The sequence below is a fragment of the Coregonus clupeaformis genome, unplaced genomic scaffold, assembly GCF_020615455.1.
Source record: "Coregonus clupeaformis isolate EN_2021a unplaced genomic scaffold, ASM2061545v1 scaf4188, whole genome shotgun sequence".
Lineage (NCBI taxonomy): Eukaryota > Metazoa > Chordata > Actinopteri > Salmoniformes > Salmonidae > Coregonus > Coregonus clupeaformis.
In genome coordinates, this window is record NW_025537642.1 from 177 (window position 1) to 27,383 (window position 27,207).

Here is a 27,207-nt window from a genome sequence, read left to right on the forward strand (position 1 = left end):
ACGGACCCTGCACCTCCAAATCGATCCCGCTCTAGAGTACAGGCCTTGGTGTAACGCTCATTCCTTCGACGATAAACGCGAAAACCGACCATCACCCCTGGTGAGACAAAACCGCGACTCGTCAGTGAAGAGCACTTTTTGCCAGTCCTGTCTGGTCCAGCGACGGTGGGTTTGTGCCCATAGGCGACGTTGTTGCCGGTGATGTCTGGTGAGGACCTGCCTTACAACAGGCCTACAAGCCCTCAGTCCAGCCTCTCTCAACCTATTGCGGACAGTCTGAGCACTGATGGAGGGATTGTGCGTTCCTGGTGTAACTCGGGCAGTTGTTGTTGCCATCCTGTACCTGTCCCGCAGGTGTGATGTTCGGATGTACCGATCCTGTGCAGGTGTTGTTACACGTGGTCTGCCACTGTGAGGACAATCAGCTGTCTGTCCTGTCTCCCTGTAGCGCTGTCTTAGGCGTCTCACAGTACGGACATGGGAATTTATTGCCCTGGCCACATCTGCAGTCCTCATGCCTCTTTGTAGCATGCCTTAGGCACGTTCACGCAGATGAGCAGGGACCCTGGGCATCTTTCTTTTGGTGTTTTTCAGAGTCAGTAGAAAGGCCTAAGTTTTCATAACTGTGACCTCAATTTCCTACCGTCTGTAAGCTGTTAGTGTCTTAACGACCGTTCCACAGGTGCATGTTCAGTAATTGTTTATGGTTCATTGAACAAGCATGGGAAACAGTGTTTAAACCCTTTACAATGAAGATCTGTGAAGTTATTTGGATTTTTACGAATTATCTTTTAAAGACAGGGTCCTGAAAAGGGGATGTTTCTTTTTTGCTGAGTTTATTTATTGTATCAAATGGTAGGCTACAGTAGCCTACAATGGCATCGAAATTAATAGCCTTCTTGATGGCCAACAGATGCAAATATATCATTCTCCACAGTTTCATTGTGGACTTTTTCCCATTACAGAAGGATGGGAGGGATTTCAATCATTTCCATTTCAAATTTCCACTCGTGCAGCGCTCAAGACCGAAGAACTGAGAAGGCGTAAAACACTTAACTTCTCTTGATACGGTTTTCCATAAGAAATGTCGACATTAGAATGCATTTTACTTTAAACCACCTCTGAGCGAATGTATCTAAAGCGCTCTAGTGTGCCTAAAGTCGTTTTCCAGTGCTTTGTCGCCTTTATATCAGTTCTAGCGCTAATATGTTTTTTGGAAATAGGTGTCTCCATAATGACCAATCTAAATAGCCTGCCTGCAACTGGTAAAAAGCTGTCACGATGTCCGTCTCTGTGACTCCGCTGCCTGCTGCAGCACTCTGTCAACCAGTGCTCTCAACACACACCCCCCTCTGGCCCTCCCCCTCCTCACTCACTCACTCACTCACTCACTCACTCACTCACTCACTCACTCACTCACTCACCAGTAACAGCCTGCCTCACTGCCTGATAGTCAGCAGCAGCAGGTCACAATGAATATATTTAAACAAAAAAATTACCTTGAGAGAGAAATGCCATCGTGGCCGTGGTGCAATTTAGAAGTAGCCCAAAAACCCGCAACCCGCAGCCAATACATTTTCACCTGCGACAGTTTTAAAAGTAGACCAATTTAGCGGGAAAACATGGCAACCCTGAGCATAGTGGGCAGAACAAGCAAGGAGGTGGGCAAAGCCAAGCAAGAGCTAGCGAGATCCTATTGGCTTGTTGTAGCATGTATTTGCATATTTCCGTTAGGGAACGCCTCCACTGTGAATTATGGGTGTGTACAAACTCAATTACACTTTGCACTCCTTCTAAACAATGCATTATTTTTTTTTGGGGCAAAGCGTCAAGTCTATACAACTTAGTGCACTGTGTTTGTAACATATTCTAGATTTGGGAACAGAAACATTTATTGAGATCAGATGTTTCATCGATGAGACAATGAGCAGAATGTGGGCCCAGTTTCACCTAATTCAATCCTCTCCCTCTAGACTGGACTTCCTCTCACTACCATATTTGGTGGTGAGAACGTTCTAAACAGATGCTTCATCGTTATAGCCCCTGTGATGTGTCTGGTTTACCCCTTCTGTCTGTGATTTTAGATTCATCACTATTATTATTATATATTTTTTACTCCTGTATTGCGCCATGTCTCTACTGTGTGTGTTGTATAGAGCAGAGTGTCTCTACTGTGTTTGCTAATGTGTCCCTCAGGGCTGAACTCCCGGTACCTGCGTTTATGAGGAGAGGCAGACCTAAAATGGTAAACACTGCTCCGCTTCTCGCACCCAGCGACTCCGAGGAGGATGAGTGGACCCCTCGACTGGAGAGATGCCCACCAGGTAGAGCAGTAGTAGTAAATTAGGATGTTATAAGAAGTATCGTGTTAGTAGAACGATAGGACCTACCCAGATACCACTAGGCTAGTAGACTGGTAGGACCTACCCAGATACCACTAGGCTAGTAGACTGGTAGGACCTACCCAGATACCACCAGGCCAGTAGACTGGTAGGACCTACCCAGATACCACTAGGCTAGCAGACTGGTAGGACCTACCCAGATACCACTAGGCTAGTAGACTGGTAGGACCTACCCAGATACCACTAGGCTAGTAGACTGGTAGGACCTACCCAGATACCACCAGGCTAGGAGACTGGTAGGACCTACCCAGATACCACTAGGCTAGTAGACTGGTAGGACCTACCCAGATACCACCAGGCTAGTAGACTGGTAGGACCTACCCAGATACCACCAGGCTAGTAGACTGGTAGGACCTACCCAGATACCACTAGGCTAGTAGACTGGTAGGACCTACCCAGATACCACTAGGCTAGTAGACTGGTAGGGACCTACCCAGATACCACTAGGCTAGTAGACTGGTAGGACCTACCCAGATACCACTAGGCTAGTAGACTGGTAGGACCTACCCAGATACCACTAGGCTAGTAGACTGGTAGGACCTACCCAGATACCACTAGGCTAGTGAGACTGGTAGGACCTACCCAGATACCACTAGGCTAGTAGACTGGTAGGACCTACCCAGATACCACTAGGCTAGTAGACTGGTAGGACCTACCCAGATACCACCAGGCTAGTAGACAGGTAGGACCTACCCAGATACCACTAGGCTAGTAGACTGGTAGGACCTACCCAGATACCACTAGGCTAGTAGACTCGGTAGGACCTACCCAGATACCACCAGGCTAGTAGACTGGTAGGACCTACCCAGATACCACCAGGCTAGTAGACTGGTAGGACCTACCCAGATACCACCAGGCTAGTAGACTGGTAGGACCTACCCAGATACCACTAGGCTAGTAGACTGGTAGGACCTACCCAGATACCACTAGGCTAGTAGACTGGTAGGACCTACCCAGATACCACCAGGCTAGTAGACTGGTAGGACCTACCCAGATACCACCAGGCTAGTAGACTGGTAGGACCTACCCAGATACCACTAGGCTAGTAGACTGGTAGGACCTACCCAGATACCACCAGGCTAGTAGACTGGTAGGACCTACCCAGATACCACCAGGCTAGTAGACTGGTAGGACCTACCCAGATACCACTAGGCTAGTAGACTGGTAGGACCTACCCAGATACCACTAGGCTAGTAGACTGGTAGGGCTAAAGGAGTGGAAGGTATGCTAAAAGAAGTCAGGTTAGTAGTAGAGAGGAAGGTGCCATAAAATGTTACCTGTTAGTTCTGGTAACCTGTTAGTTCTGGTAACCTGTTAGTTCTGGTAACCTGTTAGTTCTGGTAACCTGTTAGTACTGGTAACCTGTTAGTACTGGTAACCTGTTAGTTCTGGTAACCTGTTAGTTCTGGTAACCTGTTAGTACTGGTAACCTGTTAGTTCTGGTAACCTGTTAGTTCTGGTAACCTGTTAGTTCTGGTAACCTGTTATATTATGTCCCTGTGGTCTGTCCTTCCTCACAGCACCCCAGAGCTTACGACCCTCAACCAGGAGACCAGCAGCGTCTCAGGGAATCCCTCAGGCTGCCACACCTACAGTACAGGTGAGTGTTATTTAAAACAGTATAGGTGAGTGTTATTTAAAACAGTACAGGTGAGTGTTATTTAAAACAGGACAGGTGAGTGTTATTTAAAACAGTACAGGTGAGTGTTATTTAAAACAGTACCGGTGAGTGTTATTTAAAACAGGACAGGTGAGCGAGATCACGTGACCCTTGAACGAGATGGCCGCATGAACTAGGAGCTCCGCACAAGTAGTTTCCAATTCCTAATCTTACCTCCACTTCAAGTTTAAACTCATTTAGCTTTAGTCAAAAAGTCATGGCGGCTTCAAAAGGCAACACTACAGGTGACATTTTTACCCGGACTCGAGTACTAGCGACGGAAAAAGCCTCCAAGAAGCAGCTAGCTTCAGAAAAAGCTAGCGCCATTAGCCAGGAGAAAGAGGACCCGTCCCCCCCCCGAGGCCCAACGAATGCCAACCTCGCACTCTGTCGAAGACATCTTTTCTGAGCTGAGATCCCAACGTACAGAACTCAACACTAAACTAGATTCCATTAACGCTCAGCTCAGTGCAATAGGGGGCAAGGTGACAATCCTGGAAAATGCCTTGCCTGACATAAACAACAAGATAACCATAAACGCGGGGCGCCTGGACGAGGCAGAGGGGCGAATCCTATCCACGGAAAACTTATTGACAGACGCCATGGAAACAATAGCATATGCTAAAAAAAAAAATAGAGCAGCTGGAAGAGAAAACAGAGGACCTGGAAAACAGGGGGCGAAGGAATAATTGTGTTCTATTAAATCTGGGCGAAAAAGAAGAGGGAAACATGCCACTGATCCGCTACCTGCAAGAAACTTCCCGAGTGGCTCCACCTGTCCACCGACATGCCCATAGAACTCGAGAGAGCTCACCGAGCACTGAGGCCCCCACCAGCAGCCAGACAACCACCGCGCCCAATCACCATACGTTTCCTGAGATTCACCGACAAGGAACGAGTCCTACAGGCGGCGAAAACCAACACCATTACAGTGGGAAACGCCAAACTCACCTTACTCCAGGACCTGTCCGAGAGTTTGACGAGTTGAAGAAATGCTCCATTGACCGAGGCATCTTTAGGGGATTCAAATACCCAAACGAGCTCAGGATTCTTCACCAAGGAGCCCTGCGACACTTCAAAACTCCCGAAGAGGCAAAACGTTTTTTGAAAGACAACCCCGGTCAATGAGAAATGGACCATTGACTAAATGCGATTAATGCAATTACTGTTATTACTAAAGGAGGTAAGACAACATATAGCCGATATCCAAAGACCCACCGCCCTGCTAAATTTCATTATAGCCGTCCAATCTATATTTATGTTCCTTTAGCTGAGAGGGATAGGCCCCATATTATAACTTAGGCCTACTGTATGTAGGCTGGGCTATTGATTTTATTTTCTCCCTTTCTTAATGTGGTCTGGACGGGGCTACGTTGTCAGTTACTCAATGCGGGCGGAGAGGATGAGGCATTTCTTTGGTGGGGAGGGGGAGACGTTGTGCGTTACTAACTGTTCCCGGTCTTTTTTTTTTGTTGGAACACAGAATTGGGACTGAGCGGGGAGGTAATAGATCCAACGGGATATGTCGAGTTGTTTGGGAACTCGGCTGGGGTGTTCAGAGATTGTTATTTTATGTAAACCATTTATTTTCCTTTTATGTGAACGCAGCTGTAACTACGATCCACCTTTACCCAGAGATGACTTGCACTAAAGTTCGATTACTGATCGATGACGATGACTAGTACCTTAAATCTATTGACATGGAACTGCCACGGTCTAGGCCATGCAATAAAACGGAAAAAGATACTATGTGCTCTAAAAAAGGAAAAAGCAGACATCGCGCTATTGCAAGAGACACACCTCTGTGATGCTGAACATGCCAAACTCCGCAGAGCTTGGGTGGGACAGGTGTTTTTCTCATCTTTCAAATCCAACAGTAGAGGTACAGCAATACTTATCCATAAGAATGTTCCATTCATAATTGACAAAAACATATCTGATCCGGAGGGGAGATTTATCTTGATAACTGGGTCACTGTATGGGCAACCAATTACTATCTTAAACATATACGCCCCTAACACAGATACTCCTGCTTTTATGTCGAAAATGATAACCCTGTTCAATGAGCATTGTGTTTCCTTTGGAGTGTTGGCCGGAGATTTTAATTGTACCCTGAACCCAACCCTAGACAAATCATCTCAAATCACCACCACAAATCCTAGATCTGCAAAGATGTTGAACTCTCTTACTAAAGAGATGGGACTGATAGATATCTGGAGAGAGACTAATAGCTCAGCTATGGACTATACATACTACTCTAATGTCCATAACACCTACTCCCGTATAGATTACATTTTTATCCCAAAGAGTTTCATAAATTCAGCCACGTGTACAATCGGACCCATAGCGCTTTCGGATCACGCCTTTGTCCACCTCCGCTTTGACCTCTGCAAAAACATCCCGAGATCAAAGAGCTGGAAATTCAACACCTCCATGCTATCAAACGAAGCATTCCATACATTGGTAACTACATGGATAGACAACTACACACAAGACAACAAAGATTCTCCTGTTTCTCCGGCCACAATGTGGGACGCTGCTAAAGCCACACTAAGAGGTCATCTAATTGCATATGCTTCCTCTAAAAAAAAAAGCAATGGAAGCACACAGGCTAGATCTGGAGAGGGAGCTGGAACGCTGTGAAAAAGTACATAAACAATCCCCAGACAGCACCTCCTGGAGTCAACTTAAAGCAGCCAAAGCCAAACTGAATTTGGACTATACTCGGGAGATTAAAAAAAAAGTTTTCTTTACTAAACAGAAATACCATGAGTATAGCAATAGGCCTAGTAGATTGCTTGCTTATCAATTAAAAAAAGAGCAGTCAGAGCGTACAATTATGGCTATCCGAACAGCAGAGGATGAGGTCACATATGATCCAAAAAAGATCAATTTAACTTTTCATGATTTTTACTGCAAACTATATACCGCTGAGAGAAAACACACGGAGGCAGAACTCCACCCTTCCCTAGAGGGAATCTCGCTACCTAAACTATCAGAGACCGACCAAGAAGATCTCAACTCCCCCTTCACTCCTGAGGAGATCATGGAGGCAATTACCTCCATGCCACCTAACAAGTCCCCAGGCCCAGATGGATTCCCCACAGAGTTCTACAAAGCTTTTTGGCCCCAGCTTAGCCCTATTTTCATGCCAATGCTGGAGGATTTTTGCAAAAACTGAGTTCTCCCAGACTCAATGCACACAGCTCGCATTACAGTGTTGCTCAAAAAGACAAGGATCCCCTATCCTGCTCCTCCTTCCGGCCCATAAGCTTGTTGGATTTCGACTACAAAATAATCACCAAATTGCTCGCCAAAAGACTAAACACTCTTCTTCCCAAAATAATAAAAGCGGACCAGACGGGATTTATTAGAGACAGATACTCTTCTGATAACATTCGCCGTCTTTTTGATATTATTGATCAAGTAAACGCACAGAAGACCCCTGTCCTGCTGGCTTCACTGGATGCTGAGAAGGCGTTCGACAGGATGGAGTGGAGCTTTCTGTTCTCAGTCTTAGAGAAGTTCAACATGGGCCCAAACTTTATTAAATGGATCAAATCACTATACTCTCATCCAAATGCCATGGTGACTACTAACGGACTGAACTCTGACAGATTCCCTTTGGGACGGGGCACAAGACAAGGGTGCTCGCTGTCCCCCTGCTCTACTTGTTGGGGAGGGAGCCTCTGGCAGAGTTGATAAGGAGCAATCCAAGTATTATGGGTGTTCCTGCAGGCGGCCTGCAGCACAAGATTTCGCTTTACGCGGATGATGTCTTGCTCTACATATCCAACCCTGAGAAATCCCTTCCTCCCATCTTAGATACAATTGCTCAGTATGGCACGTTTTCAGGTTATAAGATTAATTTTAACAAATCCACTGTCTGCCCTCTCAATATTATACTCACCAGTTCTATGAAGACACTATGCCCATTCCAATGGAAGACACAGGGTTTCAATACCTTGGGATATTCATAACACCAGATCTGAATAGGCTTTTCAAAGAGAATTATCTTCCACTCCTGGATCAAATCAAGAACAACCTCCAAACCTGGATCTCCCTCCCAATTAGCTTAGTAGGAAGAATTAATGTAATCCGTATGAACATCCTCCCTAGACTGAACTATTTATTTCAGATGCTCCCATGCTATCTCCCAGCTTCCTTTTTCAAAACAATTAACCAAAGCATCACCAAATTTATATGGGGCAATAAAAACCTAGGATCAAGCTTTCCACTCTATCGAAACCTGAATCTAAGGGTGGTCTTGCCCTTCCCTCCCTTCAATTGTACTACTGGTCTGCCCAAATCCGCAACATGCTAACATGGATCACAAACAGACAAGAGTCAACGTGGAGCCAGATAGAAGCCCAATCTTGTGGTTCATTGCCACTAAGCTCAACTATATTCATTGATAACTTTAGTGAAGTGGGCAACATAGCCAAAACATTTGTGATTTACAGTACCCTACGAGCGTGGAGGGACTGTAAGAAATACTTGGGCATCTCCTCCCAAATATGTTCTCACTCGCCTATAGTAGGCAACCCAGACTTGCCAAAAGCCCTGAGAGATGCCAACTTCAATCTTTGGCATACTCTAGGAATCAGGACCTTTTCAGACCTATTTCATCAGAAGACCACTACACTGAAATCCTTTCAAGAGCTCTGCAATGAATTCAATGTGCCAAGATCCCATTTTTAAAATATCTACAAATTAGACATGTCATCTCCTCATTTACTTCCAAGAGGAGGTTTAGAACTCAGTTGAATGAAGTTGAAACCCTTCTTGTCACAGCACAATCCATTAAAGGCAAAATATCCCATATCTATAGACTCCTTTCTGAGAAAGGAGGATCCTCCTTTACTCCTTTGAAAATAATATGGGAAAAGGACCTTGGTCTGACTATCAGTGATGAGTTATGGGCGGAGGTTTGCGACAGGGTATACTGCTCCTCTACTAATGTAAAAATGAAAGAATCTAATTACAAATTTTTGTACAAATTTTATTACACCCCCCTGAGACTCCATAAAATGAAAACAGACATTTCTCCTAATTGTAATAGATGTACCTCTGAAAGTGGAACCTATATGCATGTATTTTGGAGCTGCAGAGAGATTGCCAGATTTTGGCAATCTATACATACTGCTGCACAGAAAATACTAGATGTACAGTTTGATATGACCCCGTGTCTCTATCTTCTTAATGCCCAGCAGGACTTTGTTCTTGATCCTGACAGACAAAATTTGCTCATGACCATTACATACTTTGCTAAGAAATGTATTCTTCTATTGTGGGCCTCTAATACTTCTCCTACATTTAAAATGTGGATTGACCAGATTGTTGACTTTCTCCCTCTTGAAAAGCTCACTTATGACCTCCACAAGAGACAGCCCAAGTTTGATAGACTCTGGTCTCCACTACTCAACTATATTTCAAATTGGACAGAGTGAATGGGGGAATCAGGGAGATGGGCAGATGCGTGTTGTGTAAGGTGCTGTATAACCTAAAAACTAATTATTGGCTCGTCATCTCAGCTAAGGCTGGAAATAGCTAATAAGAACCTTGATAGTGCTGCTGCAAGTTCTATAATTTAAATTTTGTTATAATTATTATTTGTGTGTGTATGTATGTATGTATGTATGTATGTGCGTATGTATGTATATATATGTATGTATATATATATTCATATATAAAACTATTTTTTATTATTATTATTATTATTTATTTATTTTTATTATTATTATTTTTTTTTTTTATTCACATCTGTGAATGTGGAATGTGTTTGGTTGGTTGATTGAAAACTTAATAAAACTTTAAATTGAAAAAAAAAAAAAAAAACAGGACAGGTGAGTGTTATTTAAAACAGTACAGGTGAGTGTTATTTAAAACAGTACCGGTGAGTGTTATTTAAAACAGTACCGGTAAGTGTTATTTAAAACAGGACAGGTGAGTGTTATTTAAAACAGTACCGGTGAGTGTTATTTAAAACAGTACAGGTGAGTGTTATTTAAAACAGTACCGGTGAGTGTTATTTAAAACAGTACCGGTGAGTATTATTTAAAACAGTATAGGTGAGTGTTATTTAAAACAGTACAGGTGAGTGTTATTTAAAACAGGACAGGTGAGTGTTATTTAAAACAGTACAGGTGAGTGTTATTTAAAACAGGACAGGTGAGTGTTATTTAAAACAGTACCGGTGAGTGTTATTTAAAACAGGACAGGTGAGTGTTATTTAAAACAGTACAGGTGAGTGTTATTTAAAACAGTACCGGTGAGTGTTATTTAAAACAGTACAGGTGAGTGTTATTTAAAACAAGGCCGGTGAGTGTTATTTAAAACAGGACAGGTGAGTGTTATTTAAAACAGTACAGGTGAGTGTTATTTAAAACAGTACAGGTGAGTGTTATTTAAAACAGTACAGGTGAGTGTTATTTAAAACAGGACAGGTGAGTGTTATTTAAAACGGGACAGGTGGGTGTTATTTAAAACAGTACCGGTGAGTGTTATTTAAAACAGTACAGGTGAGTGTTATTTAAAACAGTACCGGTGAGTGTTATTTAAAACAGTACCGGTGAGTGTTATTTAAAACAGTATAGGTGAGTGTTATTTAAAACAGTACAGGTGAGTGTTATTTAAAACAGGACAGGTGAGTGTTATTTAAAACAGTACAGGTGAGTGTTATTTAAAACAGGACAGGTGAGTGTTATTTAAAACAGTACAGGTGAGTGTTATTTAAAACAAGGCCGGTGAGTGTTATTTAAAACAGGACAGGTGAGTGTTATTTAAAACAGGACAGGTGAGTGTTATTTAAAACAGTACCGGTGAGTGTTATTTAAAACAGTACCGGTGAGTGTTATTTAAAACAGGACAGGTGAGTGTTATTTAAAACAGTACCGGTGAGTGTTATTTAAAACAGTACAGGTGAGTGTTATTTAAAACAGTACCGGTGAGTGTTATTTAAAACAGTACCGGTGAGTGTTATTTAAAACAGTACAGGTGAGTGTTATTTAAAACAGTACAGGTGAGTGTTATTTAAAACAGGACAGGTGAGTGTTATTTAAAACAGGACAGGTGAGTGTTATTTAAAACAGGACAGGTGAGTGTTATTTAAAACAGTACAAGTAACTGCACAGGTGACTAGCATATACATTTGGGGTGTTTTCTCTCTTCTCTTAGATACTAGTGCTCTAAAGGGTTGGAGTTAAATTATGAATTAAATTATGATGGTACTGTAGATATTTACATTTACATTTACGTCATTTAGCAGACACTCTTATCCAGAGCGACTTACAAATAGGTGCATTCACCCTATAGCCAGTGGGATAACCACTTTACAATGTTTATTTTTTTTGTTTTGTTTTTTGGGGGGGGGGGGGTAGAAGGATTACTTTATCCTATCCCAGGTATTCCTTAAAGAGGTGGGGTTTCAAATGTCTCCGGAAGGTGGTGAGTGACTCCGCTGTCCTGGCGTCGTGAGGGAGCTTGTTCCACCATTGGGGTGCCAGAGCAGCGAACAGTTTTGACTGGGCTGAGCGGGAACTATGCTTCATTGTGGATATAATGTTATGTAATCCTGTAGAGGACTCTGACAGCTCTGTCTAGTCAGCATTGTCATATTACAGCCCAACCCCCTTTGGTCCTAAAAATAATGGAATGAAATGATGATAAATATCATGTTCTGTGGTCATCCCATTATGCCCTCAGCAGCCCCCCAGCGGAGAGGAGGCAGGACCCAGTAATATGAGGACAGAACCACCCCAGCCATTCCTGGAGGTGCTGACTGAAGAAGTGGCCGTCCTCAGAGACAGCAGCACAGCAGACACACACAGTGGAGGACAGGAGGGGCTAGGAGACAAGGTGTGTGTGTTACTGTCATACACATAACACAACACACAATATATTTTAATTAATGATGCTACAAAACAAAGGTCAAGTGATGATGACACACAGACCCAGTGGTCAGTTTGAACTCTCCTCTGGTCTCTTTCCAGGAGGGTCAGAGTGAAGTGACCCCCAGCACCAGTGGAGAGGAGGCAGGGAGATCCACTCAGGGAAGGGGGGCAGACACCCCAGCTGTCACTCAGAGAGGGGCTCCCTTGTTGTACTCCAAACCATCAACCTCAGGTAACAGAGACAGACAGGAATAGACTTGTTAGAGTTTGATATTGTGATTTTATTTGGTCTGAGAGAAAAGATTAGGCACATTGACTGTTTCTGGAAAAATACATTATAATAATAATTATTATTACTATCTTATTCCACATGCAATATGGCTATTATTTTAATATGGCTATTCTTTTCAGTTGTCTGTGTGTGTGTACAGTGCCTTCAGAAAGTATTCACACCCCTTGTCTTTTCACCCCAAAACAATTTGGTTACAGCCTGAAATGTTTAAAAAACATTATTGAGATGTTTTGGTCACTGGCCTACATACAATACCCCATAATGTCAAAGTGGAATTATGTTTTTTCAAAATTGTTACTAATTAAACATTCAATAAGTATTCAACCCCTTTGTTATGGCAAGCCTAAACAAGTTCCTGAATAAACATTTGCTTAACAAGTCACATAATAAGTTGCAAGGACTCACTCTGTGTGTAATAATAGGTCCCTCAGTCGAGCAGTGAATTTCAAATAAACACCAGGGATGTTTTCCAATGCCTTGCAAAGAAGGGCACCTATTGGTAGATGGGTAAAAAAAAGCAGACATTGAATATCCCTTTGAGCGTGGTGAAGTTATTAATTACACTTTGGATGGTCTATCAATACACCCAGTCATTACAAAGATACATGCGTCCTTCCTAACTCAGTTGCCGAAGAGGAAGGAAACCGCTCAGGGATTTCACCATGAACCCAATGGTGACTTTAAAACAGTTAGAGTTTAATGGCTGTGATAGGAGAAAACGGACTATGGATCAACATTGTAGTTACTACACAACACTAACCTAATTCACAGAGTGAAAAGAAGGGAACCTGTACAGAATAAAAATATTTGAAAACATGCATTCTGTTTGCAACAAGGCACTAAAATAGTACTGCAAACATTGTGGCAAATAAATTAACTTTTTGTCCTGAATACAAAGTGTTATGTTTGGGGCAAATACAATACAACACATTACTGAATACCACTCTCCATATTTTCAAGCATAGTGGTGGCTGCATCCTGTTATGGGTATGCTTGTAATCGTTAAATACTGGGGAGTTTTTCAGGATAAAAAAGAAACGGAATAGAGCTAAGCACAGGCAAAATCCTAGAGGAAAACCTGGTTCAGTCTGCTTTCCACCAGACACTGGTAGATGAATTCACCTTTCAGCAGGACAATAACTTAAAACACAAGGCCAAATCTACACTGAAGTTGCTTATCAAGAAGACAGTGGATGTTCCTGAGTGGCCGGGTTACAGTTTTGACTTAAATCTACTTGAAAATCGATGGCAAGGCCTGAAAATGGTTGTCTAGCAATGATCAACAACCAATTTGACAGAGCTTGAAGAGTTTTTTAAAGAATAATGGGAAAATGTTGCACAATCCAGGTGTGGATTAGAGACTTACCCTGAAAGACTCACAGCTGTAATCGCTGCCAAAGGTGCTTCTACAACGTATTGACTCAGGGGTGTAAATACTTATGTAAATTATTTTCACGTTTTTTCCTCCCCCTTTTGAATTCAGGCTGTAACACAACACTGTGGAATAAGTCAAAGGGATGTGAATACTTTCTGAAGGCACTGTTGTTTGTATGTATTGGATGTGTGCGTCAGACCTGTGTAAGAAGAGAGAGTGGCTGGAAAGACAGAAAGACACGTACAAGCACGACAGAAACCTGAGAGACAGACCAAGAATCACTTACACAGAAGAGGAGGTCCCCAAAGATGACCACTACCTCTGTGAGTCTTTCGCTCTCTGTCTCTCTCTCTCTCTCTCTCTCTCTCTCTCTCTCTCTCTCTCTCTCTCTCTCTCTCTCTCTCTCAATCTGAGAGACAATGGCTATCTCTATGAGTCTGGACCTAGAACAAAGTGGAATTTATTGTCAACATTTTTTAAAAGCATTCTTGTCATTTACAGGGCCAAAAATACAATATTTGGTCCACCAGCCACAGTGACAGGTAGATTAAAACATCTACCAGCCAAAATATATTTGCGCCATAATATATATATGAATATATATAAAAAACAGATGGTATATTGCTAAATTTTATAAAAAATTTGTGACCTGAGACGAGACAAAATGTTCAACTGCCCCCTTTAAGGGCGGGGAGGTTACCGTGGTAACATGGGTCGTGTCACTGTGTGTGTGTGTGTGTGTGAGATTTGGGATTGGATCTAACTAGTAGTAGATGCTATCATTTGAAGCAGCAGACTCAAATTAACATTGAAAAACAACCTAGCTTGTGAACAAAACAATGTAAATAGTCAAGAAACACAAGGACAAAGTCTCACTTTAGAGTAAATGAGACAATTTGTTATGCCTGTGCGCAACGCCTCCCAAAACAATATGATCAGCACAGTGCGCACAGCTCCCCAGCCAGGCAGTGTTGCTGCTCGAGGTGGGATATTGGATTCCTAGTTCTTTGTGCGATTAGCAGCTATGAAACGAAACGGCAGAAATGCTTTGAAAACCACTACTGCAGCATTTTCTGCAATTTGGCAGTACGCCCAGAACCTTGTTTAGAGAAAGGTTTCAAGGTCTCAGCTTAGAGAGAAGAAACCTTGTGAAGTATTGGTCTGTCACATGCATGGCCCAGTATTGGTCGTCACATGCATGGCCCAGTATTGGTCGTCACATGAATGAAGCAAACATTAATGATGAATGATGAATAAGCTAAATCATGCAAATATAACTTGTCAGTATATAAGGGAGCTAACGGGACTGCCCCATTAGAGCTCCTGACAGATGTTCACTATGGTGCATCAAGTTTGTTGGAACCTCTCCAGCGCGCTGATAATAAACAATGTTTCATTTAAGATGGACTTTGAGTGTCCCTGTGTAAGAATTTCCACGACAGTATCATCCCTGTTTGTTCCTCTCATTCTTTCTCTCTCTCTCTCTCTCTCTCTCTCTCTCTCTCTCTCTCTCTCTCTCTCTCTCAATTTAATTTAATGGCTTTATTGGCATGGGAAACGTGTGTTAACATTGCCAAAGCAAGGGAAGTAGATAGTAAACAAAAGTGAAATAAACAATAAATATTAACAGTAAACATTACACTCAGAAGTTTCAAAAGAATAAAGACATTTCAAATGTCATATTATGTATATATACAGTGTTGTAACAATGTGCAAATAGTTAAAGTACAAATGGGAAAATAAATCAACATAAATATGTGTTGTATTTACAATGGTGTTTGTTCTTCACTGGTTGCCCTTTTCTTGTGGCAACAGGTCACAAATCTTGCAGCTGTGATGGCACACTGTGGTTTTTCACCCAGTAGATAAGGGAGTTTATCAAAATTGGGTTTGTTTTCGAATTCTTTGTGGATCGCTGTAATCTGAGGGAAATATGTGTCTCTAATATGGTCATACATTTGGCAGGAGGTTAGGAAGTGCAGCTCAGTTTCCACCTCATTTTGTGGGCAGTGTGCACATAGCCTGTCTTCTCTTGAGAGCCAGGTCTGCCTACGGCGGCCTTTCTCAATAGCAAGGCTATGGTCACTGAGTCTGTACATAGTCAAAGCTTTCCTTAAGTTTGGGTCAGTCACAGTGGTCAGGTATTCTGCCACTGTGTACTCTCTGTTTAGGGCCAAATAGCATTCTAGTTTGCTCTGTTTTTTGTTTGTTCTTTCCAATGTGTCAAGTAATTCTCTTTTTGTTTTCTCATGATTTGGTTGGGTCTAATTGTGTTGTTGTTGTTGTTGTTGTTCTGGGGCTCTGTGGGGTCTGTTTGTGTTTGTGAACAGAGGCCCAGGACAAGCTTACTTAGGGGACTCTTCTCCAAGTTCATCTCTCTGTAGGTGATGGCTTTGTTATGGAAGGTTTGGGAATCGCTTCCTTTTAAGTGGTTATAGAATTTAACGGCTATTTTCTGGATTTTGATAATTAGCGGGTTTTGGCCTAATTCTGCTCTGCATGCATTATTTGGTGTTTTACGTTGTACACAGAGGATGTTTTTGCAGAATTCTGCATGCAGAGTCTCAATTTGGTGTTTGTCCCATTTTGTGAATTCTTGGTTGGTGAGCGGACCCCAGACCTCAGAACCATAAAGGGCAATGGGTTCTATAACTGATTCAAGTATTTTTAGCCAGATCCTAATTGGTATGTCAAATTTTATGTTCCTTTTTATGGCATAGAAGGGCCTTCTTGCCTTGTCTCTCAGATCGTTCACAGCTTTGTGGAAGTTACCTGTGGCGCTGATGTTTAGGCCGAGGTATGTATAGTTTTTTGTGTGCTCTAGGGCAACGGTGTCTAGATGGAATTTGTATTTGTGGTCCTGGCAACTGGACCTTTTTTGGAACACCATTATTTTTGTCTTACTGAGATTTACTGTCAGGGCCCAGGTCTGACAGAATCTGTGCAGAAGATCTAGGTGCTGCTGTAGGCCCTCCTTGGTTGGTGACAGAAGCACCAGATCATCAGCAAACAGAAGACATTTGACTTCCAGATTCTAGTAGGGTAAGGCCGGGTGCTGCAGACTGTTCTAGTGCCCTCGCCAATTCATTGATATATATGTTGAAGAGGGTGGGGCTTAAACTGCATCCTTGTCTCACCCCACGGCCCTGTGGAAAGAAATGTGTGTTTTTTTGCCAATTTTAACCGCACACTTGTTGTTTGTGTACATGGATTTTATAATGTCGTATGTTTTTCCCCAACCCCACTTTCCATCAATTTGTATAGCAGACCCTCATGCCAAATTGAGTCAAAAGCTTTTTTTGAAATCAACAAAGCATGAGAAGACTTTGCCTTTGTTTTGGTTTGTTTGTTTGTCAATTAGGGTGTGCAGGGTGAATACGTGGTCTGTCGTACGGTAATTTGGTAAAAAGCCAATTTGACATTTGCTCAGTACATTGTTTTCACTGAGGAAATGAACTTGTCTGCTGTTAATGATAATGCAGAGGATTTTCCCAAGGTTGCTGTTGACGCATATCCCACGGTAGTTATTGGGGTCAAATTTGTCTCCACTTTTGTGGATTGGGGTGATCAGTCCTTGGTTCCAAATATTGGGGAAGATGCCAGAGCTAAGGATGATGTTAAAGAGTTTAACTATAGCTAATTGAAATTTGTGGTCTGTATATTTTATCATTTCATTGAGGATACCATCAACACCACAGGACTTTTTGGGTTGGAGGGTTTGTATTTTGTCCTGTAGTTCATTCAATGTAATTGGAGAATCCAGTGGGTTCTGGTAGTCTTTAATAGTTGATTCTAAGATTTGCATTTGATCATGTATATTTTTTTGCTGTTTGTTCTCTGGTATAGGACCAAAAAGATTGGAGAAGTGGTTTACCCATACATCTCCGTTTTGGATAGATAGCTCTTCGTGTTGTTGTTTGGTTAGTGTTTAGAGTCTATGGATTCTTCAATTACATTGAGCTGATTTCTGACATGCTGTTCCTTCTATTTCCGTAGTGTATTTCTGTATTGTTTTAGTGATTCACCATAGTGAAGGCGTAGGCTCAGGTTTTCTGGGTCTCTATGTTTTTGGTTGGATAGGTTTCTCAATTTCTTTCTTAGGTTTTTGCATTCTTCATCAAACCATTTATCACTGTTATTACTTTTCTTTGGTTTTCTGTTAGAGATTTTTAGATTTGATAGGGAAGCTGAGAGGTCAAATATACTGTTTAGGTTTTCTACTGCCAAGTTTACACCTTCACTATTACAGTGGAACGTTTTGTCCAGGAAGTTGTCTAGAATGGATTGAATTTGTTGTTTCCTAATTGTTTTTTGGTAGGTTTCAACACTACTTTCCTTCCATCTATAGCATTTCTTAATATTATTCAGTTCCTTTGGCTTTGATGCCTCAGTGATTGAGTATTGCTCTGTTCAAGTAGACTGTGATTTTGCTGTGGTCTGATAGGGGTGTCAGTGGGCTGACTGTGAACGCTCTGAGAGACTCTGGGTTGAGGTCAGTGATAAAATAGTCTACAGTACTACTGCCAAGAGATGAGCTATAGGTGTACCTACCATAGGAGTCCCCTCGAAGCCTACCATTGACTATGTACATACCCAGTGTGCGACAGAGCTGCAGGAGTCGTGACCCGTTTTTTGTTAGTTATGTTGTCGTAGTTGTGCCTAGGGGGCATATGGGGGAGGGAATGCTGTCACCTCCAGGTAGGTGTTTGTCCCCTGTGTGCTGAGGGTGTCAGGTTCTTGTCCAGTTCTGGCATTTAGGTCGCCACAGACTAGTACATGTCCCTGGGTCTGGAAATGATTGATTTCCCCCTCCAGGATGGAGAAACTGTCTTCATTAAAGTATGGGGATTCTAGTGGGGATTCTAGTGGGGGATATATCTCTCTCTCTCTCTCTCTCTCTCTCTATCTCTGTCTGGTCTCTCTCTCTGTCTCTCTCTCTCTCTCTCTCTCTCTCTTGTCTCTCTCTCTGTCTCTCTCTCTCGCTTGTCTCTCTCTCGCTCTCGCTCTCTCTCTCGCTCGCTGTCTCGCTCTCGCTCTCGCTCTCTCTCGCTCTCTCTCTCTCTGTCTCTCTGTTTCTCTCTCTCTCTCTCTGTCTCTCTGTTTCTCTGTCTCTCTCTCTCTCTCTCTCTCTGTCTCTCTGTCTTTGTCTCTCTCTGTCTCTGTCTCTCTCTCTCGCTGTCTCGCTCTCTCTCTCGCTCTCTCTCTCGCTGTCTCTCTCTCTCTCGCTGTCTCTGTCTGGCTCTCTCTCTCTCTCTCTCTCTGTCTCTCTGTCTCTGTCTCTGTCCTGTCTCTCTCTCTCTCTCTGTCTCTCTGTCTCTCTGTCTCTCTCTCTGTCTCTGTCTCTGTCTCTGTCTGGCTCTCTCTCTCTCTCTCTCTCTGTCTCTGTCTCTGTCTCTGTCTATGTCTCTCTCTCTCTACCTCTCTGCATGTCTTCATCATCATGATAACTGACGTTTAACATGTTCTATTTATCTTTCTCTCTCCCAGACTGTGAGGACTGCAAGTCTTTCTTCATGGAGGAGTGTGAGCTCCATGGTCCTGCTCTCTTTGTCCCTGACATCCCTGCCCCTCTAGGAGCCCCTGACAGGGCCAGACTCACCCTGCCGTCCGGCCTGGAGGTCAGGACATCAGGCATCCCTGAAGCAGGACTGGGGGTATTCAACCAAGGAAACACTGTGCCTGCAGGAGCCCACTATGGACCGTATGAAGGAGAGATCACAGACAAGGACCAGGCCATGGAGAGTGGATACTCCTGGGTGGTGAGAGGAGTGTGTGTGTGTGTCATCGCGCTGTGCTTACATTTTGTCCAACCTGATCAAAACTGTAAATATAAATTGTTGTTTTCCTCAGATCTACAAGAGCAAACACTGGGACGACTACATTGATGCTGGGAGAGACACTCACTCCAACTGGATGAGGTGAGCAACACTGTGAAGTACAGAGGAAGTCTCACAGTCCTCTTCCTCCTTCTGTTTCTCTCTGTAAGTACAGAGGAAGTCTCAGTCCTCTTCCTCCTCCTGTTTCTCTCTGTAAGTACAGAGGAAGTCTGTCGTCTTCCTCCTCCTGTTTCTCTCTGTAAGTACAGAGGAAGTCTCAGTCCTCTTCCTCCTTCTGTTTCTCTCTGTAAGTACAGAGGAAGTCTGACAGACCTCTTCCTCCTCCTGTTTCTCTCTGTAAGTACAGAGGAGTCTCACAGTCCTCTTCCTCCTCCTGTTTCTCTCTGTAAGTACAGAGGAAGTCTGTCGTCTTCCTCCTCCTGTTTCTCTCTGTAAGTACAGAGGAAGTCTCACAGTCCTCTTCTTCCTCCTGTTTCTCTCTGTAAGTACAGAGGAAGTCTCAGTCCTCTTCCTCATTCTGTTTCTCTCTGTAAGTACAGAGGAAGTCTCTCAGTCCTCTTCTTCCTTCTGTTTCTCTCTGTAAGTACAGAGGAAGTCTCTGTCCTCTTCCTCCTGTTTCTCTCTGTAAGTACAGAGGAAGTCTCAGTCCTCTTCCTCCTTCTGTTTCTCTCTGTAAGTACAGAGGAAGTCTCAGGCCTCTTCCTCCTGTTTCTCTCTGTAAGTACAGAGAAAGTCTCATAGTCCTCTTCCTCCTCCTGTTTCTCTCTGTAAGTACAGAGGAAGTCTCAGTCCTCTTCCTCCTGTTTCTCTCTGTAAGTACAGAGGAAGTCTCAGTCCTCTTCCTCCTTCTGTTTCTCTCTGTAAGTACAGAGGAAGTCTCTCAGTCCTCTTCTTCCTTCTGTTTCTCTCTGTAAGTACAGAGGAAGTATCTCAGTCCTCTTCCTCCTGTTTCTCTCTGTAAGTACAGAGGAAGTCTCATAGTCCTCTTCCTCCTGTTTCTCTCTGTAAGTACAGAGGAAGTCTCAGTCCTCTTCCTCCTGTTTCTCTCTGTAAGTACAGAGGGAAGTCTCAGTCCCTCTTCCTCCTTCTGTTTCTCTCTGCAAATACAGAGGAAGTCTCCTCAGTCTCTCTTCTTCCCTTCTGTTTCTCTCTGTAGAGTACAAGTCTACTCAGTCCTCTTCCTCCTGTTTCTCTCCTGTATGTACAGGAGGAAGTCTCATAGTCCTCTTCCTCCTGTTTCTCTCTGTACGTACAGAGGAGGTCTCAGTCCTCTTCCTCCTGTTTCTCTCTGTAAGTACAGAGTGAAGTCTCAGTCCTCTTCCTCCTGTTTCTCTCTGTAAGTACAGAGGGAAGTCTCAGTCCTCTTCCTCCTGTTTCTCTCTGTAAGTACAGAGGAAGTCTCAAGTCCTCTCTATCTCTGCCTCATAGCTGATAACTTCAATAAATCCTTCTCTTTTATTCCCATATGTTTTCCCTCATTCTTTTCTCCATACATAATTAACCCCTCTGTTAACTCTCTCTCAGGTATGTGAACTGTGCCCGTAGAGAAGAAGAACAGAATCTGGTGGCCTTCAGTACAGAGGAGAGATTCTATACCGCTGCTGTAAGCCTATAGCTGTTGGAGAGGAGCTATTGGTTTGGTACGGAGAGGAGTACGCTCAGAGACCTGGGCATTGTCTTCGACTACCTCTGGGACAAAAAGAGCTCTGCTAAAGGTACTTTACTCTCTCTCCCCTCTTCCTCACCTCTTCATCCCTCTCTTTACCTCTGGGACAAAAAGAGCTCTGCTAAAGGTACTTTACTCTCTCTCCCCTCTTCCTCACCTCTTCATCCCTCTGGAACAACAAGAGCTCTGCTAAAGGTACTTTAATGTTATTTCCACCTTGTCTGTCATTTTCTTATTCTACTACATTTTCCAGCTTCAATAAAATGTCGACAAAACAAAATGACAAGGTGGGATCTTTTTTGTGTCTGTAGAATGTATTATGCGCGAAATGGCTGTGGGATCGACTTCCACGTGTGATTGTATACAAATATGTACGCGTTGTATCCTCGGGAAGCCCAATATCATAAGAAACAAATATTAATAACCATCATATTGAAGTAGGTAGCTTAGTGGTTAAGAGCATTGTGCCAGTAACCGAAAGGTCGCTGGTTCTAATCCCCGAGCCGACTAGGTGAAAAATCTGTCGATGTGCCCTTGAGCAAGGCACTTAACCCTAATTGCTTCTGTAAGTGGCTCTGGATAAGAGCGTCTGCTAAATGACTAAAATGTAAAAAATGTAAAAGTAAACTTGGAGTCACGTGATATGTTGTGTGGTCCTCCCACTACGACTCATGCAGTTTATTAAGCTACAGATGAAATAACTTCACAGGGTGGTGAAAGCGCACGGTGATGAGCTTGATGCTCCTTCCCAATAAACATTGAGGGTCTTATTCTGGTGACATGATGATCGATGCTTGGCTGCCGTTTGACAAATAAAAAGAATCTGGCTCTTTTTCCATAATAAGAATCTCATCATGTTGGTAGTCTACCCCCACTGTATATGTGAGCTGTTGGCTAGAGAGCACATGCAAAGACCAGAGTGGGCACATTTGCTATGTAACACATTTATTTGTGACAAAACGGTCAGTAGAGTTGAAAATTGCGATGGAAACCCATTTACTTGTATTTATTATTCGGTACATGTGAATTTACCCTGTTAAACTCTGAGTTGTTGTTTTGGACCCGGGTCCAGCGAGTTTGGGGGAGGTTTCTGTCAAAAAATAAAAAGTGACATCATCATTTGAAAGCTACAGTCCTTGTCTTTTTGGAAATCAACTAAGTTGACTGTTCCTTTAAACAGCTTGGAAAATTCCAGAAAATGATGTCATGGCTTTAGAAGCTTCTGATAGGCTAATTGACATCATTTGAGTCAATTGGAGGTGTTTCTGTGGATGTATTTCAAGGTCTACCTTCAAACTCAGTGCCTCTTTGCTTGACATCATGGGAAAATCAAAAGAAATCAGCCAAGACCTCAAAAAAATGTTTTTGACCTCCACAAGTCTGGTTCATCCTTGAGAGCAATTTCCAAATGCCTGAAGGTACCACGTTCATCTGTACAAACAATAGTACGCAAGTATAAACACCATGGGACCACGCAGCCATCTTACCGCTCAGGAAGGAGAGCGTTCTGTCTCCTAGAGATGAACGTACTTTGGTGCGAAAAGTGCAAATCAATCCCAGAACAACAGCAAAGGACCTTGTGAAGATGCTGGAGAAACGGGTACCAAAGTATCTATATCCACAGTAAAAACGAGTCCTAGATCGGCACAACCTGAAGGGTGGCTCAGCAAGGAAGATGCCACTGCTCCAAAACCGCCATAAAAAAAGCCAGACTACGTTTTGCAACTGCACATGGGGACAAAGATCATACTTTTTGGAGAAATGTCCTCTGGTCTGATGAAACAAAAATATAACTATTTGGCCATAATGACCATCGTTATGTTTGGAGGAAAAAGGGGGTTGCTTGCAAGCCGAAGAACACCATCCCAACAGTGAAGCACGGGGTGGCAGCATCATGCTGTGGGGGTGCTTTGCTACAGGAGGGACTGGTGCACTTCACAAAATAGATGGCATCATGAGGAAGGAAAATGATGTGGATATATTGAAGCAAAATCTCAAGACATCAGTCAGGAAGTTAAAGCTTGGTCGCAAATGGGTCTTCCAAATGGACAATTACCTCAAGCATACTTCCAAAGTTGTGGCAAAATGGCTAAGGACAACCAAGTAAAGGTATTGGAGTGGCCATCACAAAGCCCTGACCTCAATCCTATTGACAATCTGTGGGCAGAACTGAAAAAGCGGTGAGTTACACCAGCTCTGTCAGGAGGAATGGGCCAAAATTCCCCAACTTATTGTGGGAAGCTTGTGGAAGGCTACCCGAAACATTTGACCCAAGTTAAACAATTTAAAGGCAATGCTACCAAATACTAATTGAGTGTATGTAAACTTCTGACCCACTGGGAATGTGATGAAATAAATAAAAGCTGAAATAAATCATTCTCTCTACTATTATTCTGACATTTCGCATTCTTAAAATAAAATGGTGATCCTAACTGACCTAAGACAGGGCATTTTTACTAGGATTAAATGTCAGGAATTGTGAAAAACTAAGTTTAAATGTATTTGGCTAAGGTGTATGTAAACTTCCGACTTCAACTGTAACTCCACAACATGAAAGCCCTGATTTGTCATTTTAAGACGACAGGCATTTTGCTTCAGTGCCTTCTACCTAAAATATGGACGTAACTGGTTTCAGAGTAGCCAGAGACGTCAACTGCCTCCCAATTGCAGAACTGGGAATTAGACGGGGGATATGTTTACATCAATGGATAGGTAGTAGGGTGTAATGTTTCGTTTTAACAACAACATGGTAGAGACTTCAAGCTTTCTCTCATACTGTATATACAGTACCAGTCAAACATTACATTTTTTGTTAGTCATTTTTAGCAGACGCTCTTGTCCAGAGCGTGCAGTTAGATGAATACCTTTTCTTTTTTTAATACTATTTATAGGAGTAGAACCCACAACCCTGGTGCAAACACTCATGCTCTATCAACAGGGCTACATCCCTGCCCATTCATTCCCTCCCCTACCCTGGACGACTTCTGAGGCCAGTGTGCGCCCCAGCCATGGAGTCTCAGTCCTTGGCCGCTCGACAGAGCCTGAATTGAACCAAGATCTCTAGTGGCACAGTTGCACTGCGATGCAATGCCTTGGAGCCACTGCGCCTCAGGAGAACGTTTGGACATACCTACTCATTCAAGGATTGAAATAATAAACAATTCAACGGTTGAGAGATTGCCAAGAGTGTGCAAAGCTGTCATCAAGGCAAAGGGTGGCTATTTGAAGAATCTCAAATATAAAACATATTTTGATTTGTTTAACACTTTTTTTGGTTACTACATGATTCCATATGTGTTATTTAATAGTTTTGATGTCTTCACTATTATTCTACAATGTAAAAAAGAAAAAAAGAAAGAAAAACCCTTGAATGAGTAGGTGTCCAAACATTTGACTGGTAGTGTATATCAGTGAACACGCATAACAAAACGTTTATTTTTTAAGTGCCGCTAATGATCTTGCCTTGGCGCAGACAGCATCAGAGTTTGAGGTTAACTGTAAAAGTTATTTTTATTTGCACTAAGTCATCACACACAGCATTTGTCAGTTTGATGGAAACGCATCTCTGGTGGGAAATATTGTTTTTAATGCGGATTTTAGAATATTTGCATGAAAATCTAATGCCAATTTATTGGTATCCTAGCTAATGACAAATCATTGATTTTGATTTTAAACAATGTTTTCTGTTGTGTATTATCATGTCCTGAGATGTTCCTGTTCAGGTCACATAGTCAGGAAAACATGTATGTTTTAAATGATTATATTTATTGTGATTTCCCTTATCTTAATTGTTCTCACTCTCTCACACACAGATGTGAACGTTGAGTCTTTCCAGATCTTCTCGTGTTCTGGCTGTCCGTTCTCCTTCACCTCTCAGATCTTCCTCCTCAAGCACATAAAGAGATGTCACCATGATGAGTATGTCAGACTGTTGAGGAGTGGAGAGATCAGATCAGAGAATCTCATGTCCTCCAGCAGCTCACAACACCATGGAACCACATCAGGTTCCTCCAATCCAGCTCCCACCAGGAAACAGAGAGAGACGGACAAGCAACGACCACACCGCTGTTCTCAGTGTGGGAAGAGCTTCATTAAAGAAGATCATCTCAGAACACATCAACGCATTCACACAGGAGAGAGGCCGTTCCACTGCTCCCAGTGTGGGGAAGAGTTTCAATACAGGGAGTGATTACAATAGACACCAGCTCACTCAACACAGGAGAGAAGCCATTCCACTGTTCCCAGTGTGGGAAGAGCTTCAGGAGTCAGGAAATTTAAAGATACACCAGCGCATTCACACAGGTGAGAAGCCGTTCCACTGCTCCCAGTGTGGGGAAGAGTTTCACTAGAGCGTATAATCTCATCAGACACCAGCTAACTCACACAGGAGAGAAGCCATTCCACTGTTCCCAGTGTGGAAAGACCTTTGGTTTCATACACGTTCTAACAGCACATCAGCGCACTCACACAGGAGAGAAGCCGTTCCACTGTTCCCAGTGTAGGAAGAGTTTCAGTCAAGAGAGTAATCTCAGAACACACCAGCGTATTCACACAGGAGAGAAACCGTTCCACTGCTCCCAGTGTGGGAAGAGTTTCAATACAAGGAGTGATTACAATAGACACCAGCTCACTCACACAGGAGAGAAGCCTTCCACTGCTCCCAGTGTGGGAAGAGTTTCAATACAGGGAGTGATTACAATAGACACCAGCTCACTCACACAGGAGAGAAATCGTTCCACTGCTCCCAGTGTGGGAAGACTTTCAGTCGGTCATACAATCTAAAGACACACCAGTGTTCTTAAAAGAGTAAAGTCGTTTTCACTTGTAAATGGGATGGTAATGTGACAATGAGATGCAGTAAGTTTTTGTTCTATCAAGAAACATGACTGAAGTCTTTTTTACATAGATACCAGGGTTGGGGTCAATTCCAGTCAATTCAGGAAGTACAATCAAATTCCAATTCTCTTCCAATGCTTTTCAATGAAGAAAATGTGGAATTGGAATTTGGTTTACTCTCTGAATTGACTGGAATACTGTTGAATTATTCTGATATGATATTCACAGAACTCAAGTCACATTTGAATATAGTAAATTACGATGTGTATATTAACTGTAAATATTTAAGTAATATTATTGCCAACTGAAATGTATTCCGCCCTTAAGTCATTAACATGGCAAGATTTAAATCCAATTTTTGATATCATAATAAAATTCACATCTCCTCTCCTTTGTTGTTCGTCTTGTGTCAGATATTAGCAACTCGCACCCAGAGAAGGATTCTCTCATCTTCACTGTTGATTGTCTGACTCCAAGTAAGGAGTTGGAGGTCCGTTTATTTTCTCTCCAGGGGCCTCATTTATAACCTTGCTTGTGTAAATGTAACACTAAATATCTGCATGTGCCATTTCTAAAAAGACACACGCACAAAAAATATTCGGATTTATAAACTTGACGCAGGCCATACTTCCTGTTATGGATCAGACCTATCGTAAAACTGCGTGGGTGGGGCAATAAGCTCTGCCTAAACTGCCCATAAGTCACCTTTTTATGGTGACAATAATGCCCTTATTTACGGTTTACTTTGGAAGTATTAGAATTAGGCCAATAATGTATAAAGGAAATAGCAATGCATTGAGAACTTGATCAAATGTCTTTGGAGGTGTTGGCAGAATTTTTTCTTTTGCAGGGATATTTGCTGTATCTACCGTTTCTGAAAGACAAAACCAATTACAAATTGTTATGGACCTGTAAACAGATCGTTTGAATGCAATAATGTTTCCATTCACTTTTTTCCCTAACCTAAATATGCTGCACTGCTGCCGAATTCTGAACCATGGTCTACTCTGATGGAAATTACAGAACACAGTTCAATGCAAAAGATCAACTGTCTGTTCACCTGTTAAGTTCTCCTGTAAGTTATAAACTGCTCTCCCTGTCGGATACATGACATTTCTTGAAATTATAATAGGCTATCTTATAGGCCCAATTAAATGAGAGATGCACGGTAATTTGTTGTCACGGTTACTGGGAATATGAACTCGTCATGGCCAGAAAATGTGAGGAATTTATTCTGTGATGGTTAT

General features: G+C 42.6%; 1 pseudogene; it reads left to right on the top strand.

Annotated features, from left to right (window-relative positions):
• The first annotated feature begins 3,626 nt into the window (after positions 1–3,626).
• Positions 3,627–26,436, top strand: LOC123490563 (annotated as a pseudogene).
• The last annotated feature ends 771 nt before the right edge of the window (positions 26,437–27,207 follow it).